Consider the following 17,096-nt stretch of genomic DNA (forward strand, 5'->3'; position numbering starts at 1 on the left):
AGACTTTGTTGATTTTTTAAAATTAATTTTTGTATATTTATGTCTGACTGAGTTAATTTGAAAGACTTGTCTTCCAGCTCTAAAATTCTTCCTTCCTCTTGGTCTAGCCTATTGTTAAAGCTTTCAACTGTATTTCACAATTCCTTCAATGAATTTTTTATGTCCAGAAGTTCTGATTTTTTTTTTTTAATGTCAATATATTCTTTCATATTCTGAATTTTTTTTTCTGATTTCTGTGTGTTAGTTTTAAGCTTTCTGTTTGGTCTCATTGAGTTTCTATAACTCAATATTTTGAATTCTTTGTCTGGTAGTTCAAAATTTCAATTAAATTAGGATCTATTGTTGGAGAGTTAATGTGATCCTTTGAGGGTGTTAAACAGTCTGTTTTTTCATACTTTCAGAGTTATTTCCTGTTTTTTTTCCTCAACTGGATAAACTATTTTACCCTGTTATGCTTTGAATTTGCTTTTGTTTGGATGACAAGCTTATCAAGGAGCTTATCTTATTCCCTAGTGCAGCGGGCTTGCATCAGCAGATGTCTTTTTCTGTTAAGTGATTCAACTTCCAGGCCAGTAGGTGGTTCTATGGGTAAGAACTGGCTATGGCTGATACAGATGTGTATATATTTGATCCTTGTTAACTGAGAGAAGCTATCTGTGTAATAAGACAATGATCTGACCTGTGGAAGGCCCAGACATCTAATCTTCCTGCTTAGCCAAGGAGAAGGCCCACCTACAGGTGACACAATGGCAGACACAAGCACAAGCAGGAGGGAGAAGGTTCAGTGGGCAGATATCAAGTTCCTAGAGGTATGCCTAAGCATGAAGTTGGGAAACCTCTGCTCTTTGCTCATTTTAAAAGAGGCTATTTGGGTTGTCATTGTTGTTGTTTAGTTGAGTTGAGTTGAGTTTCGTATAATTTTTTTTTTCTTTTGAGATGGAGTCTTGCTCTGTCACCCAGGCTGGAGTGCAGTGGCACAATCTCGGCTCACTGCAGCCTCCACTTCCTGGGTACAAGCAATTCTCATGCCTCAGCCCCCCAAGTACCTGGGATTGTAGGCATGAGCTACCTCTCCTGGCTAATTTTTGTATTTTTAGTAGAGATGGGGTCTCACTATGTTGGCCAGCTTGATCTTGAACGCCTGACATCAGATGATCCACAAACTTCAGCCTCCCAAAGTGTTGGGATTACAGGTGTGAGCCACCATGCCCGGCCATAAATATTTGATATTAGTTTTCTTCTGGATTTACAGTTTGTAAATATTTTCTTCCATTTTGTAGGTTGTCTGTTCACCCTTTTGATTATTTCTTTTGATTTACAGAAGCTTATTTGTTTAATGAAGCATCACATTTCTGTTTTTATTCTCTTGTTTGTATTCTTGAGGTCATACTCTTGAATTATTTCCCTAAATTTAGTTATAATTTTTCCCCAAAGAATTGTCCTTACATTTTCTTATAGCACTTTATAGTTTCAGTTCTTACATTTAAAACTTTATTTTGAGTTGTTTTAAAACCTTGCAAAGCAATTTGGAAATATAGGCAACATTGGAAAGGTCTAACTTTTTTGAAAAACATCAATTTCTTATTATGATTTTAGGGGTCAGGATTGTAATCTCATCAACATGTGTTTTACTGTAAAAGGTTTGTTATGTCACTCATGTTAATTTCCTTGCCCTTGACACGTGGTTACAGTGGGAAGAGAGCTGCTCTGACCCAGTCCTAGCCAATGCCACATAAAAGGGACCATGCTTGGGGCTTCTAGGAATGATTCCTCACTTCTAGAAAGATATTTTTAAAATGAGGTGGCCTTTCTTCTGCAAGTAGCTATTGTCCTGCTGCAGTGTGAGTTCTAAATTTGCTTCAGCAGCCTGCAGCCAGCCCGAAGATAATATCAATACACAGAAGAAGAAGAGTCAGGAGAAGATGACAGAAGTTCTGGACTCCAAGGGACAACACTCAGAGCTTGCCTTCCCTCAGACTTCTTGTGGTGGTGGTAACAGATTTCTATTAAATTTATACTAATTATAAATTGTTTTCTTGACCTGGTTTTATACTAACCAAAACAACCATAAAAGTTAGTAATTTTCTCTTTAAAGTATCCCCTCATTTTATCCCAATCCAGGATTAGTCAGAATACATGAAAACTGCTGAGTCATCCTGACAGCATGAACCCCAGTGGATTGTAGGGGTTGACTACAGTATTGAGAAATATTAAAATAACAAAAACTGCAGAAGAGGCATGGATCTCAAAAAGTGCTCAGTGGAACCACCACTTATTGTGAGTCAACATTCAGGACACAGTTGTCTCTTCAGACAGAGTTCACTCTATGAAAACACTATGAGCAAGGTGGGTTTTACTTAAAATTTCATTGGTTGTAAATTTCATCCAGTGTTATAATTAAAATTTCTTACATATTCCCTTAGGCATCTCTGGCTTTTTCCCAAAATTTCCTCTCGGGGTATCAATAGTGCCTCCTTCTCCTCCAAAGTGTACCTGTTCTTCCAATTCCCTCCTGCACAGCTTCTGCTGCTCAGCTGTTTCCACAACAATGCAAACTGACTGTTAGCCTCCATAACTCCTCTGCTCAACAGCCATGCCCTCACCCACAAACCTCTGTGAAGTTCAAGTATACCCCTTATTGTTCACATAGAAACCCCTCAACCCAGAGAATTGAGTCAACAAAACAGGAAACCTCCTCAGGACAAACACTGCTGCCAATATAAATTTTTATTTATTTATTTTAAAGTTTATTTTATTTTCAATGTGAGTGTTGGCTCCCATCTCCCTGTCCTCATGTTCCTTTCATAAGACTGAGAATTTCTGTGGTCTCCTGAGGTCAGATTTTTTCACCAGATTGTATACTAGCTGTGGAAAGTTTGAATTCTTATCAACTCCACAAACCTATGCCAGTCAGACAGAAGCCCCCATGTGCTAACTGCCTTGTCCTTTGAGCCTTGGGAAGTGACAGGAGACACACCTGGTCACTGGAGGAAATTGTGAGTAGACAGAGACAAACAGATGAGGAGAGTTTTAAGCCTGAGCCCTTTGTGATACATGAGTGGTTGAGGCTTGGCACTTTTCACCTAGAATTCAGGGGACGTATCAGAAATCCTGAATGTCTAGACAGGAACCTGCTGAAAGGCTGGAGCCCCCACACAGAGCTTCTATTTAGGCAATGTTGAGTAGAAATATGTGGTTGGAGCTCTGCAGAGTGTCCCCATGGGTGCACTGCATAGTGAAGTGGTGGGAGCAAGGCTTCACCTCTCAACATTCCAGAATTATAAATCTACTGGCAGCTTGCAACTTCAGCCAGGAAAAGCCACAGACCTTAAACTCCAAACTGTGAGAGCAGCCACCTCAAGAATTTTAAGTGTTCTGTCACTACATATGTTGATTATATGTTCATATTGATAAAAATCTGCTGTTGAAGCCTTCTAGTGAGTTTTTCAATTCAGTTATATTTTTCAGCTCCAAAATTTTTTAAAAACATAATTTCTGTATCAGTGATCGTATTGTCATTTTTATATTTTTTTTGGATTTCTGACAGTTTTTCTCCACATTTTTCATTAGCAATTTTAGTATATTTATTATAATTGTGTAAGTCCTCTACTAATTTCAATGTCTGTAGCTCTTCAGGAATGATTTCAGCCAATTGATATTCTTTCTTATAATATACTATATTTTTCTATTTCTTTGTATGCCTTGTTATTTTATTTAATTGGGTATTTGTTGGGAGAAAAGCTGAGTGTTGGGAGAGACGCTGAGGCAGGGCTTGCATTTCTGCTAGACTTGCTGGCTCCTTGCTTCTAGCACTCCCGTGATTTCAAGCAGCCATTTGTTTCTTATTCACTTGATACACTGTTTCCTTTCAACCCCCACATCCTCACCACCTGTTTGTTTGAGCACCAATAAGTAGCATGGGCTCCCAGAGCTCGGGACCTTTGCAGCCTCCTCACTGGCGATGGCTCCCTGGTCTTGCTTTCTCTCTCAAACTGGCTTTTTCTTATTCCTTTGACTCCGCCAGACTTCGTCACCCCCATGACCTGGTGTTGTGTCTGATCACCCCAACATTCCTGGCTGCCCAATGTGGGGCAACGAAGACCCTGGTGAAGGAATGCTAGAGCATGTGAATGCAGAGGACACATCGTCAAAGGACACCCAAGGACGTCTCAAAGAAGCTCGGCAGGAAAGCTGAGCACTGGGAAGAACCAAGGTAACAATGAGACAAAGTGAAAGCAGACATTCTGCTTATTTAAATTTCTTAAGGCATTTATTACAAAGAGGGGGAGTGAAAGTTAGTACTCAGAATTTGTTATCACTCTTTAGTACAGTAATGCAGTTTTGCCCATGGTTTCCTGAACAAGGGACTATGGAGTTAGATGAATGGGAGAGAATTGGAAGAGATTTTTAAAAGTCGTATAAAGAGGGAGCAGAAATTCCAGTTTCTGTTTGGTTAATGTGGGCACCAATAAAGGCAGCTCTTGAGCCATTTCAAACAGATAATGGGGCAGATTCAGATGAGGAAGAGGAAAATGAGTGTAAAAAACTGACTTCAGATTCTGAGTGTGAGGAACAGCTACCAGAGGAGATTAAAGAAAAGAAAGGAAAATGAAAAAAAGTATGTTTTACTAGCCCGTTGGCTCCACCTGCTGAATTAAGTGAATGGTCACCTCCTCTCTCTCCCCTTAATGGGGGAGAAAATAAATTAGCTGAAAAACTTACTGCTCCTGTATTTGCAACATTAAAAGCTGGAGCAATTGGTCATGCTATACAAAATTCTATTCAAAAAGCTAGAGCCAAGGGAGTCCTTGAAGCATGGCAATTTCCTGTTACTATAATCCAGCAGGGAGGACAGACTATAGCTAATTGGGCCACTTTTCCTTCTAAGTTACTAAAGGAATTTAAGCAAGCCCTTAGTCAATACGGGCCAAACTCTCCTTTTGTGCAAACTTTATTTTTAAAATATGGCTCTTGATAATAGATTAATATCATATGATTAGGATACTTTGACAAAATCTGTTCTCACTCTCAGTATTTACAGTATAAAACCTGGTGGGCTAATGAAGTTCAAACTCAGGCAAGGGAAAACACATAAGCACAGCCACCTGTGCCTGTTTCCTTTGAACAGTTAATGGGAGTTGGCCCTAATTGGGGTCAATTAGAGAATCAAGCAGTAATGGAGGATGTTGCCATTGTTCAGCTGCACTTTGTGTGCTTACAGGCATGGGAAAGGATAAATGTTACAGGGGAAAAATATCCTTCTTTCAGTTCTGTCTGACAAGGACCTAAGAACCATATATTGATTTTATTGCTCAGCTCCAAGAGACTGTGTAAAAGGCCATAACTGATAAAACGGCCCAGGATGTTGTAATACAGCTTCTTGCATATGATAATACTAATGCAGAGTGTCAACTTCTATTATAGACCCCTGAGAGGGAAGGCTCATTTAGCTGAATATATTAAGGCTTGTGATGGCATTGGAGGTAACTTACATAAGGCTAATCTTTTAGCTCAGGTTATGGCTGGATTAAGAGTAGGAAAGAATATGCCCCACTTCTCAGGCTCTTGCTTTAATTGTGGGCAATTTGGACACACAAGAAAGGAATGTAGAAAAGGAAATCAAAAGGCAAAAACTACCACCATCAATCAACAGAAAAGTCCCAGTATATATCCCCAGTGTAAGGCAATCACTGGGTGAGTCAGTGTCATTCTAAATTTAGCAAAGATGGACAATCTCTTTCAGGAAACAGGAAGAGGGGCCCCTTCTTGAGCCCCTCAACAAACTGAGGCATACCCAGCACAGCCAGTGCCCTTACAAATGTACAACAATTATCCTCCGCCTCAGCAGGCAGTGCAGCCGCAGACCTCTACAGCACAATTCCCATCTCCTTACTTCCTAGGGAGCCACCAAAGAAGGTCCCCATGGGGGTTAGGAGACCCTTACCCTCAGGAACAGTTAGTCTATTACTTGGAAAGTCTAAATTTAAAAGGCGTCACTGTGCATGTGGGAATAATTGCCTCTGATTATACCAGAGAAATTCAATTAGTTATTAGTTCTTCCGTGGTCTGCCTCCCAGGAGAAAGAATTGCTCAGTTGTTGCTGTTACCTTACATAAAACTAGGAAGCAGCACAGTGAAAAGAACGGGAGGCTTTGGTAATACTAATCCAGCAGGAAAGGCTGTGTATTGGGTTAATCAAGTGTCTGAAGAAAGACCTATTTGCACAGTAACTATTCAGGGGAAATATTTTGAAGGACTAGTAGATATTGGAGCTGATGTCTCTATTATTGCTATAAATCAATGGCCCAGGCACTGGCCTAAGCAAAATGCATCCATTGGTATTGTTGGAGTAGGAGCTGCCTCAGAAGCTTTTCAAAGTTCCTTGATTTTATCATGTCAAGGGCTGGATGGTCAGGAAGGGAAAATTCAGCCTATCATTACACCTGTTCCTCTCAATTTATGGGGTAGAGACTGCAACAATGGAATGCTGAAATATCTATTCCTACAGATCAATATAGTAATAATAGTAGACAAATGATGAAAAATACAGGCTATCACCTGGGAAAAGGACTAGGAAAAGATAAAATAAAAAAAAAGGCCCATCAGAACCTTTATAATTACAAGGGCAAACAGATCGGATCGGATTGGGATGTCATTTTTAGGAGCAGCCATTGTTGAGCCTCCAACTCCCATTCCTGCTGTTTGGCTAACTGCCAAACGGTTTGGGTGGTGCAATGGCCACTGAAATAGGAAAACCTGGAGGCTTTAAAACAACTGGTGCAGGAACAATTGCAAAAGGGACATACAGAGCCTATTTTCTCCCCTTGGAATTCTCCTGTATTTGTCATTAAGAAAAAATCAGGGAAATGGAGAATGTTAACAGATTAAGGGCTGTTAATGCTGTGATTCAACCCATGACTATACTTCTCACAATGTCCCTTAAGCACCTGACCCTATACCCACTGGTTATTCCTTGGTTATATTAGTAATACAACAAAGAATAACATTAAAAGCTAATGATTAATAATGTTTATACTGATTGATAATATCCATGATCATCTCTATATCTAATTTATATTATAACTATTGTTATTCTAACTATTATACTGAAACAGTTTGTGCCTTCATTCTCTTGCCTCGGCACCTGGGTAATCCTTCGCCCACATCTCCCTCCTTTTTATTGATTAGGATTGTCATTGCCATCATTGCTTGTCGCTGGCTTCAAGTTTTTCATTGGACTCCGTGGAGATGCCTGCAGACTAAAAGCAAACAACATAAACACACCAATATTAGTAATGCCGATAACAAAAGTGCACCTCCAATGGGTTTGATCCACTTGAAAGGATTTAGATCAGATAGTCCTTCTGTAATTCTTTCAAATATGTCAGAACCAGGAATGGTAGTTAAGTGAGCCTGGGAAGCCTCAAAAATGTGCTCCTTCAGTGTTGAAATGTCTGGGGTTAAATTATCATCCCAGGCTTTTAGATGCCTTTGGACTTTTCCCAACTATGTTGATCTTCCTTGTAAGCATAAGCTGTTATTCAATAATCAGAAGTATTCCAAACACATTGTCGTTGCAGTCAGTGGTCTAAATTCATCATTCTGTCTCCCAACCAGATGACACTCTGGCAGAGATCATTAATTTGGCCAGTTTTTGATCAGTCTGAGCCTGAGAATTCCAAAGTCTGGTGGAATTTTTTTGGCATGTTTCCACATAATGAGTGGTGTGGACCAAGTTAGGAATGGCTACTCCAGCAGTAGCTGCAGTTGTAGTAACAGCAATTAAACCTGCAATCACGGTAATGAGAATAAAAATGAATCTCCTAGTTCTTTCAAGGGTCCCTTTAAGGACTTCATTGATTATATGAACAGAAGGAGAAGATTCCCAGAGGCGGTGTAAAGAAACTGGTATCCATACCCCTTCCCTGGCCGTGACCAGGAGAACACTTGTTTTTGGATCAAAGGTATCATCAATACACATAAACAATTTGCAATTATTGCATTCAATAGTTTGACTATCAGGGGTGATAATTATGTTTCCAACCAATAACATATATGGTGGTTTAACACAGCTCCTAACGGGTACCACCCTCTCAGACATTAAAGAGTCTTACAAATACCAAAACAAACATGTATAAGAATTTTTTGATAAGCTACATTCCATAATCTGATTCCAGACATGGCTGCAGCCAACCTCCACAATTCAGGATGTTCCGGGGTAACTATAAGATGAATCACTTTTGGTTTTGGAGGAATGATGCCCTGGTCCAACCATTTGAAAGGGTAAGGAGACACCCATTCCCTTTTTTTGTAGGACTGCCAGCCTTTCTCTTCATAATCTATTACATAGTTAAACTCAGAACATTGGGTATTTTGGCCAGAGCAATCTCGCCAATAATACCCTTTTGGGGCCCAGTCAATGACAACACCTGTGATCGGACTCCGTAGCACTACTGCTTTTGAGGCATTGCAATCACTCCATAGAATGTTTTGAATTATTAAAGGTCCCTTTATAGGGTATTTTAAACAGTCTGGCAATCCTTGTGTTTTATTATGCTTTACTGTGACAGGAATTCTCTGTTCCTCAAATGAATTTATGTTAACGTTCAGAACCTGAAAAGAATTACTACAGAAAACATGCACCTGATAAGAATCATTACTGGATGCCAGTACAGTCCACATCCAATTTTGATTAGAGAATGCCAAACAACCAGGTGCAAATCCTGTGCACAGTGGTGGAAATTTATATCCAATGGACACGTTAAAAGGCATTCCTTCTTCCTCTGGTTGAGCCGGAAGTCTGTCATCATTAGGGACTGGCATGAATGCACTGTCATTAGTATAAACTTCCACTGAGGAATCCATCCATGAAACATCGAATAAGAAGGGAAATGGGACATATGACCAGTAGGTGTAATTTTGAGTTGCTGCAGCCCTGGGTATACTTACCACTGCCCTGGGTATACTTACCACCATAAAGGCAGCCAAGATAATATTACCCATATTTTTTGGAATCCCTTTGTCCTGTAGGTGTCTCTCAACCTCTTCGGACATTACTTTTATCTGACTCCACATCAGCAGGGTGGAATTTTAGCATTGGGAGTTATAGGGCGAGGCTGTGAGACGAAGTAGAGATTATAAATTGTATTAGTCAGGTGACGAGCCTTGTACTTCGATTTCTGGCGGCTCTTCACCTTTTGTTTCTGATGGTTCTTCAGGGCTGGAGTCATGGTACAATTTCAGCTGACGGGAGAGAACCCAAACAGGTTGTTGGTCCTTTCCTGGGGAGACACAAGCAAAACCCCTACCCCATGTTATTACAGTGCCTAATTCCCATTTATTAGTTTTTCTGTCCTTCCACCATACTCACTTGCCTTTTTGTGGGTCAAATTTATTACCAGTAAAGTGTTGTTCTGCTGCCATGAAAGTTGGTTCGTAGCCAAATTTAAAAATTTTCATGTGAACAGAGCTAAATGTATCTGCGCATGGGGAGTACTGACATCCCCTTTCTTTTTGTTATCTTGTTTGCGAAGCTGGTCCTTGAGAGATTTATTAGCTCATTCCACCAGAGCCTGTCCTTGAGAATTATAGGGAATTCCAGTAGTGTGAGTAATGCCCCATGCTTGAGTGAACTTTCTAAAGGCAATGCTGGTATAGCTGGGACCATTATCAGTTTTAAGATTAGCGGGGCAGCCCTTAACTGAGAAACAAGAAAGCATATGTCATTTAACATGAGCAGTACTTTCTCCTGTTTGGCATGTAGCCCAGATGAAATGGGAAAAGGTGTCAACTGTTACATGTATGAAAGAAAGTCTCCCAAAAGCTGGAAAGCGGGTCATGTCCATTTCCAGAGTGTGTTGGGGGAAAAGCCTTTAGGATTAACTCTGGAAGGAAGTGGTTGTAGGATTAACTCTGGAAGGAAGTGGTTGTAAAATTAACCCTTGGCAAGAGGGACAGTGCCGTACTATGGTTTTTGCCCGTTTCCATGTGGGAGGGAACTTGCTTCTGAGTCCGACAGCATTGGCATGAGTTAGGGCATGAAAATTTTGCATGTCCATAAAAACGGATGCGTCTAAAGCGTCAGCTCTGGCATTTGCAGCCGAAAGAGGTCCTGGAAGAGACGTATGGGCTTGAATATGAGTAATGTAAAAGGGGGCAGAGCATGCTCAGAGAATTGTCTGAAACTTTGGAAAAGTGAAAGCAAACTTTCATCGGGCAAAAATTTAACCGTTTCTATGTTGCGGGCAACATGCAGGAGGTATGCAGAATCGGAAACAATGTTGACAGGCTCAGGAAAATCCTCAAGGACAGCCATAACAGTGATAAGTTCAGCTCGCTGTACAGAAACAGGTCCTGTGTTAAGAACGCATTCCCATGGTCCTGTGTATACAGCACGGCCATTAGAGGAAGCATCAGTAAAAACAGTAATGGCTCCAGTTAATGGAGTACTTCTAGTAATATTAGGTAAAATCCAGGAAGTGAGTTTCGGGAACTGGAACAATTTTACATTAGGGTAATGATTGTCAATTATATCAGGGAAACTGGCCAAATTTACTTGCCAAGTAACACAATTTGTAAACGCTTGTCAGACTAGTTGATGGTTTAAGGGAACAATAATTTTTTGAGATTCCTGTCCTGAAAGTCGTAAAAGATGGGAATGGGCTTGTCCGATAAGGGTAGAAATTTAGTCAAGGTGAATAGTAAGTGTCCTTAGAGAGCTATGGGGAAGAAAACACCATTCAATTATATCGTGTTCCTGAGTGATCATCCCTGTTGGAGAGTGTTCATTGGGAAAAATTAAAATAATAAAAGGTAATTTGGGATTGAATCTAGTGACCTGAGACCGTTGAACTGTTTGTTCAATCAATCATAACTCAGACTCAGCCTCAGGTGTAGGAAACCTTTTACTGTGTAAATCTGGATCCCCACATAATGTGGCAAAAAGGTTAGACATAGCATATGTAGGGATGCCCAAAGAAGGGCAAATCCAATTAATATCCCCAAGTAACTTTTGAAAGTCATTTAAAGTTTTAAGACATCTCTCCTAAGCTGAACTTTTTGTGGTTTAATCACCTTGTCTTCCAACTGCATGCCTAAATATTGAAAATGAGAGGAAGTTTGAATTTTTTCTGATGCAATAGTCAAACCTGCTTCTGAAATGGCCTGTTGAATCACAGAAAAGCAGGAAATCAAAATGGCATGTGTGGGGGCTGTGCAGAGGATATCGTCCATGTAGTGAAAATGTAACATTGGGGAAACTGATCCCTGACAGGTTGAAGCACGCACCCCACAAAATACTGACAAATAGTGGGACTATTAAGCATGCCTTGTGGTAGGACTTTCCAATATTAGTGTGTAGCCGGAGCAACATTGTTAAGGGAAGGGACCATAAAAGCAAACTTTTCAAAGTCCTGAGAGGCCAGTGGAGTGTTCAAAAAGTAATCTTTAAGATCTATGATGATTAGAGGCCAATACTCAGTGAGCATAGAGGGGGAGGGTAAGCCAGATTGTAACATCTCCAGAGGTTGAAATACAGCATTAACTGCCCTGAGATCAGTGAGCATTCTCTGTTTTCCAGATTTCTTTTGGATAACAAAGACAAGTGAATTCCATGGAGAGAAAGTTTCCTCAATGTGTCCCAATTCTAACTGTTCCAGGACTAAATTATGGAGAGCCTCCAGCTTATTTTTTGGGAGTAGCCACTGATCCACCCAAACTGGCTTCTGAGTTTTCCAAGTTAAAGGGATGGGATCTGGAGGCTTGACAGTGACTGCTTCTAAAAAGAAGAACCAAGCCCTTTGGAGTCAAATTTATAGGAAGGTTGAATAGGCTCAGTAATACCTTAAGCTGACTTTCCCAGACCGGTGTCTCGAACATATCCCATTTTTGTCATAATGGGTTTACTTTGCTCACTGTAGGCAGCATACAGAAATGAAATTTGTGCACCTCATTGTTGTAAAAGATCTCTTTCCCAGATATTAACTGGAAAAGGTGTAATTAGAGGGCGAATAGTACCAGTCTGTCCCTCTGGGCCAGTACAGTGTAAAATAGTGGAACTTTCATAAACCTCAGTGGCCTGGCCAACTCCCACCATCCCGGTGGATGTGAGTTCTTTGGGCCAGTAATGAGGCCATTGGTGTAAAGCAATAAAGGAAACATCAGCACCCATATCAGTCATGCCCATGAATTTCTTTCCCTGTATGTGCACAGAACAAACAGGTCAGGTGTCAGAAATTTTATTAGCCCAGTAAGCCACTTTACCCTGATTATCTGTACTCCTAAAACCTCCAGTTCTTTTATGAGAACTGGATCTGAGTGGAATGTACAGCAGAAGAAGTTGAGCAATTCTATCTCCTGCTGAAGCTTGGCAAGGAACTGCAGAACTAACAATAATGTGTATTTCCCCAGAGTAATCAATTACACCAGTAAGTACCTGAACACCTTTTAAATTTAAGCTTGAGCAACCAAGCAATAAACCAACAGCCAGGTGGCAAGGGCCCAAAAATACCCGTGGGAACAGCTATTGGTGGCTCTCCAAGCAAAAGGAAAATGTCTAATACAGCAGAGATCTGCTGCAGATCCTGTGGTGATGGGGAACAAGCATTGAACTGAGATCCTTGTTGGGGTTTTGACATCTATGCTTGTGGCATGAATGGTTGAAGTGGAAACTGAGTGGTTGGATCAATTGGTTGGGCTGGGGATGCCGTCATCTGGCTGGAAGGCCAAGGCTGGGAGTTGGGGAATGCCTCATTGTTTGGAGGGGCCTGGGGCTGGCCCCTATTACCGTTTCCCTGGTTTTGAGGTGGCTGTAAAGGGTTGCCATTAATGTCGAATTTCGAGTGGCAGTGAGCTGTCCAGTGATTGCCCTTATGGCATCTTGGGCGTGGTGTGGATGGTGGGGCTCGCAGTTGTGTGGCCTTTTGGGGTTGGTGTTGTACAGAGTGGTGGTCTGAACGTGAGGACATTTTTTCCTGGTAAGTCCAGATTGGCCACAGTGATGATAATTACCAGGAAATTGTCCAAGCATTCTAATGCTGGCCATAGCCTGAGCCATGACCATAGGAGTATGTAAAATTCTACCAACACTCTCACATGCTTTAATATAGGATGTGATTAAATCACCTCCTGGTGGGATTTTACCTTTTACAGAGTGAGTAGCAGCCTGACAATCTGGATTTGCTTGTTTATAAGCCATGAGTTCCACAACCAAATGTTGGCCATTTAGATCAGGAATAGATTTTTCTGCCATGTCCTGAAGATGGGCAATGAAGTCAGGGTATGCTTCATTTTGCATTTGTCTAATGGCTGTAAAGGAGGGACATCTAGTGCCATCATCCTGAATCTTATCCCAAGCATCCAGGCAGCATTTTCGGAGTTGCTCAATGACTTCATCATTCAATATCGTTTGGTTTCTAATTGCAGCCTACTGCCCCATTCCCAGTAACTGGTCAGCTGCAACATTAATAGGAGGATTAGAGCCCTGATTAAGGTGGACTAGATCCTGGGCAGCATCAGCCCACCACGTCCTAAATTGTAAATATTGTGATGTAGATAAGACAGATTTTGCTAGAATTTCCCAGTCATAAGGCACCAAGCATTTATCTTCTGCTAAGGATTTTCAGGCGGAACGGATGGAAGGAGAATTGGTACCATATTGTTTAAACGACTCTTTGAAATCTTTAAGGAATTTGAAAGAAAAACTTTCCTAAGTAGCAGGTCATGAGTGGACCTGACCAGGGTGTAAAGGATCAGGTTGCACCACAGCCTGAATGGAAGGTATGCCAGGAACTGGCTCTGCTGGGACCTCAGGCCCTTGGTGCACTGGCTGAGGAGCTTGATCATTGAGCTGTGGGTCTGGAGAGGCAGTGGGATCAGCCACCTGCTGATCTGCTGAACTTGGTCAGCAGGCGGTGGCTGATCCAGCACAGCCAGAGCAGGGGCAGCTGGAAGGGGCGGGGGGTGGGCAGCAGGTATAGGAGATTGTAGAATAACAGGAAACTGCCATACCTCGGGATCCCCATATTCCCTTGCCTGAGAAATGGCCCTCATAAGAGGGGTGTCATTATCAGGAATGTATGTAACCTATTGCTTATGGGTAGCAACAGCAATCGTGACTGGACCAGAAGCAGAAAAGAAATTGGGGTTTTGAATAGAGGAGAAGTTGAAAGCCTTCAAGCCAGGCTGACACACAGTTGCCTGCTTTGCAGGCCTTTCAGGGGCCTGAGCTCCAGGCTGGTGCATGGACTGCAGGGCCTGAACTCCAGGCTGGTGCATGGACTGCAGGGCCTGAACTCCAGGCTGGTGCATGGACTGCAGGTTAGGCTTCTGTGGAGCCTGATGCATAAAAGGAAAGGCAGAATTGAGTGAAGAGATAGCGTCAAGGGCCTCATTACTGGGCCAAACAGGGATAGAGTTGACAGCCTCATAACCGGGCTGAACAGATGGACAGATGGATGGTTGAGAGCCCTACAGCAGGGCTGAGACAGTACAGGAGGTTCCGGCCGCAATGGCTGCTGATAGTACATTTCAGAGGGATTTTTTGGATCTAGGGGAAGGAGATCCTTCATAAGGTCCTCCATAAAGCAATACTGAGGGTGTGGTAGGCGCGGTAGGCTGTGGTGTATTTGGTGGTGCCAAAGGATTATCAGAGTGGAGATCCATTTCTAAAATGACGGCCTCAAGTTGTGCGGTGTCCTCTGGAGAGAGGACTGAGGATTTCCTCAGCCTCTTCGGAGGAGAGGAAAGGTAGAGTACCCTCCATTCCCTCCTCCTGTGGCTGCAAGGATTCTAAGATGGAGCAAACAGAGGACCAAACTGTCCAAATGGCCGCGGGATAACATGTCCCCCTCTATGAGCGATTTTAAACTATCGGCCCACCTCATCCCAATCTTTAAGTTCTAGAGTTCCCTCAGTTGGAAACCAAGGGCAAATGATAGGTGACGACCTCAAAGATTTCAATTAGCTTTTCAGAGGAAACTGAAATTCCTCCTTCTTTAAGAAAGGTTTTTATGAAGTTAAATAGGCCAAGTACTTTGTACTGGCTTGTCCCATGGTGTCCCTGAGATACAAGAGTCCCGCACTCAAAGCGTAACTTCATACAGCGAGGGAGAAACCCACGCAGGAGAACCAGATATAAGGTTCAGCCCTACGGGCTTTGCCAGTGTTCTCCCCATGTGCAGAGATGAGAGATTGTAAGAAATAAAGACACAAGACAAAAGAGATAAAGAGAAAACAGCTGGGCCCAGGGGACCACTACCACCAAGACGTGGAGACCAGCAGTGGCCCTGAATGGCTAGGAGCGCAGATATATTTTGCATACAAGAAAAAGAGTAAGGGTAAGTGTAAGCAGGGTGAGTCGTACAAGTGATTGATAAGGTCAAGCAAGTCATGTGATCATGGGACAGGGGGCCCTTCACTTTTAGGTAGCCAAAGCAGAGAGGCAAGGCAGCATACATCAGTGTTTTCTTCTATGCACTTATAAGAAAGATCAAAGACTTTAAGACTTTCACTGTTTCTTCTACCACTATCTTCTACAAACTTCAAAGAGGAACCAGGAGTACAGGAGGAATATGAAAGTTGACAAGGAGCATGACCATTGAAGCACAGCACCACAGGGAGGGGTTTATGCCTCTGGATGACTGTGGGCAGGGCTGGATACACAAGAAGCTGATGGAGCAGAGTGTTCCCTGATTCCTCCAAGGAAAGGAGACTCCCTTTCACGGTCTGGTAAGTAACGGGTGCCTTCCCAGGCACTGACGTTACAGCTTGACCAAGGAGCCCTCAAGCTGCCTTTATGCAGGTATGACAGAAGGCTCACCTCTTGCCTTCTAGGTCACTTCTCACAATGTCCCTTCAGCACCTGACCCTATGCCCACTGGTTATTCCTTGGTTATATTAGTAATATAATAAAGAGTAATATTAAAAGCTAATGATTAATAATGCTTATAGTAATGATTGATAATGTCCATGATCATCTCTACATTTAATTTTTATTATAACTATTCTTATTCTAGCTATTTTCTATACTATACTGAAACAGTTTGTGCCTTCAATCTCTTGCCTTCGCACCTGGGTAATCCTTCGCCCACATATAGTCACCCTGAATCTCTCTACTAAGACACTGCGTAAATAAATACATATACTTTAGTGAATTTTAGACAGATTCTTAAGGTTTCCATGTGTCAACTCTAAGCTTCTTAATCCACTATCTTGCTGAAATCATTCTCTGTGAAAATTTTCATGAGTTTATAATATTACATTACGTCAATATATAATTACTTATTTCGCTTTTTTTATTATTATACTTTAAGTTTTAGGGTACATGTGCACACTGTGCAGGTTTCTTACATATGTATCCATGTGCCATGTTGGTTTGCTGCACTCATTAACTTGTCCTTTAGCATTAGGTATATCTCCTAATGCTGTCCCTCCCCCCTCCCCCCACCCCACAACAGTCCCCGGAGTGTGATGGTCCCCCTCCTGTGTCCATGTGTTCTCATTGTTCAATTCCCACCTATGAGTGAGAACATGCAGTGTTTGGTTTTTTGTCCTTGCAGTAGTTTACTGAGAATGATGGTTTCCAGTTTCATCCATGTCCCTACAAAGGACACGAACTCATCATTTTTTATGGCTGCATAGTATTCCATGGTGTATATGTGCCACATTTTCATAATCCAGTCTATCGTTGTTGGACATTTGGGTGGGTTCCAAGTCTTTGCTATTGTGAATAGTGCCGCAATAAACATACATATGCATGTGTCTTTGTAGCAGCATGATTTATAGTCCTTAGGGTATATACCCAGTAATGGAATGGCTGGGTCAAATGGTATTTCTAGTTCTAGATCCCTGAGGAATCGCCACACTGACTTCCACAATGGTTGAACTAGTTTACAGTCCCAACAACAGTGTAAAAGTGTTCCTGTTTCTCCACATCCTCTCCAGAACCTGTTGTTTCCTGACTTGTTAATGATGGCCGTTCTAACTGGTGTGATATGGTTTCTCATTGTGGTTTTGATTTGCATTTCTCTGATGGCCAGTGATGATGAGCATTTTTTCATGTGTTTTTTGACTGCATAAATGTCTTCTTTTGAGAAGTG

The 17,096-nt window shown here is 41.8% G+C and overlaps 1 protein-coding gene across 1 annotated transcript in view; it reads left to right on the forward strand.

Moving 5' to 3' along the window:
- The first annotated feature begins 3,934 nt into the window (after positions 1–3,934).
- The window catches only part of LOC129491831 (aldo-keto reductase family 1 member C3), a 69,892-nt gene continuing 56,730 nt past the window's right edge, over positions 3,935–17,096 (forward strand). Inside the window, exons 1-2 of the mRNA XM_055296390.2 lie at positions 3,935–4,213; positions 15,546–15,726. The gene's annotated coding sequence lies outside the window, so the exon portion shown is untranslated. The remainder of the gene's footprint in view (positions 4,214–15,545; positions 15,727–17,096) is intronic.

The sequence above is a fragment of the Symphalangus syndactylus genome, chromosome 10, assembly GCF_028878055.3.
Source record: "Symphalangus syndactylus isolate Jambi chromosome 10, NHGRI_mSymSyn1-v2.1_pri, whole genome shotgun sequence".
Taxonomy (NCBI): Eukaryota; Metazoa; Chordata; class Mammalia; order Primates; family Hylobatidae; genus Symphalangus; species Symphalangus syndactylus.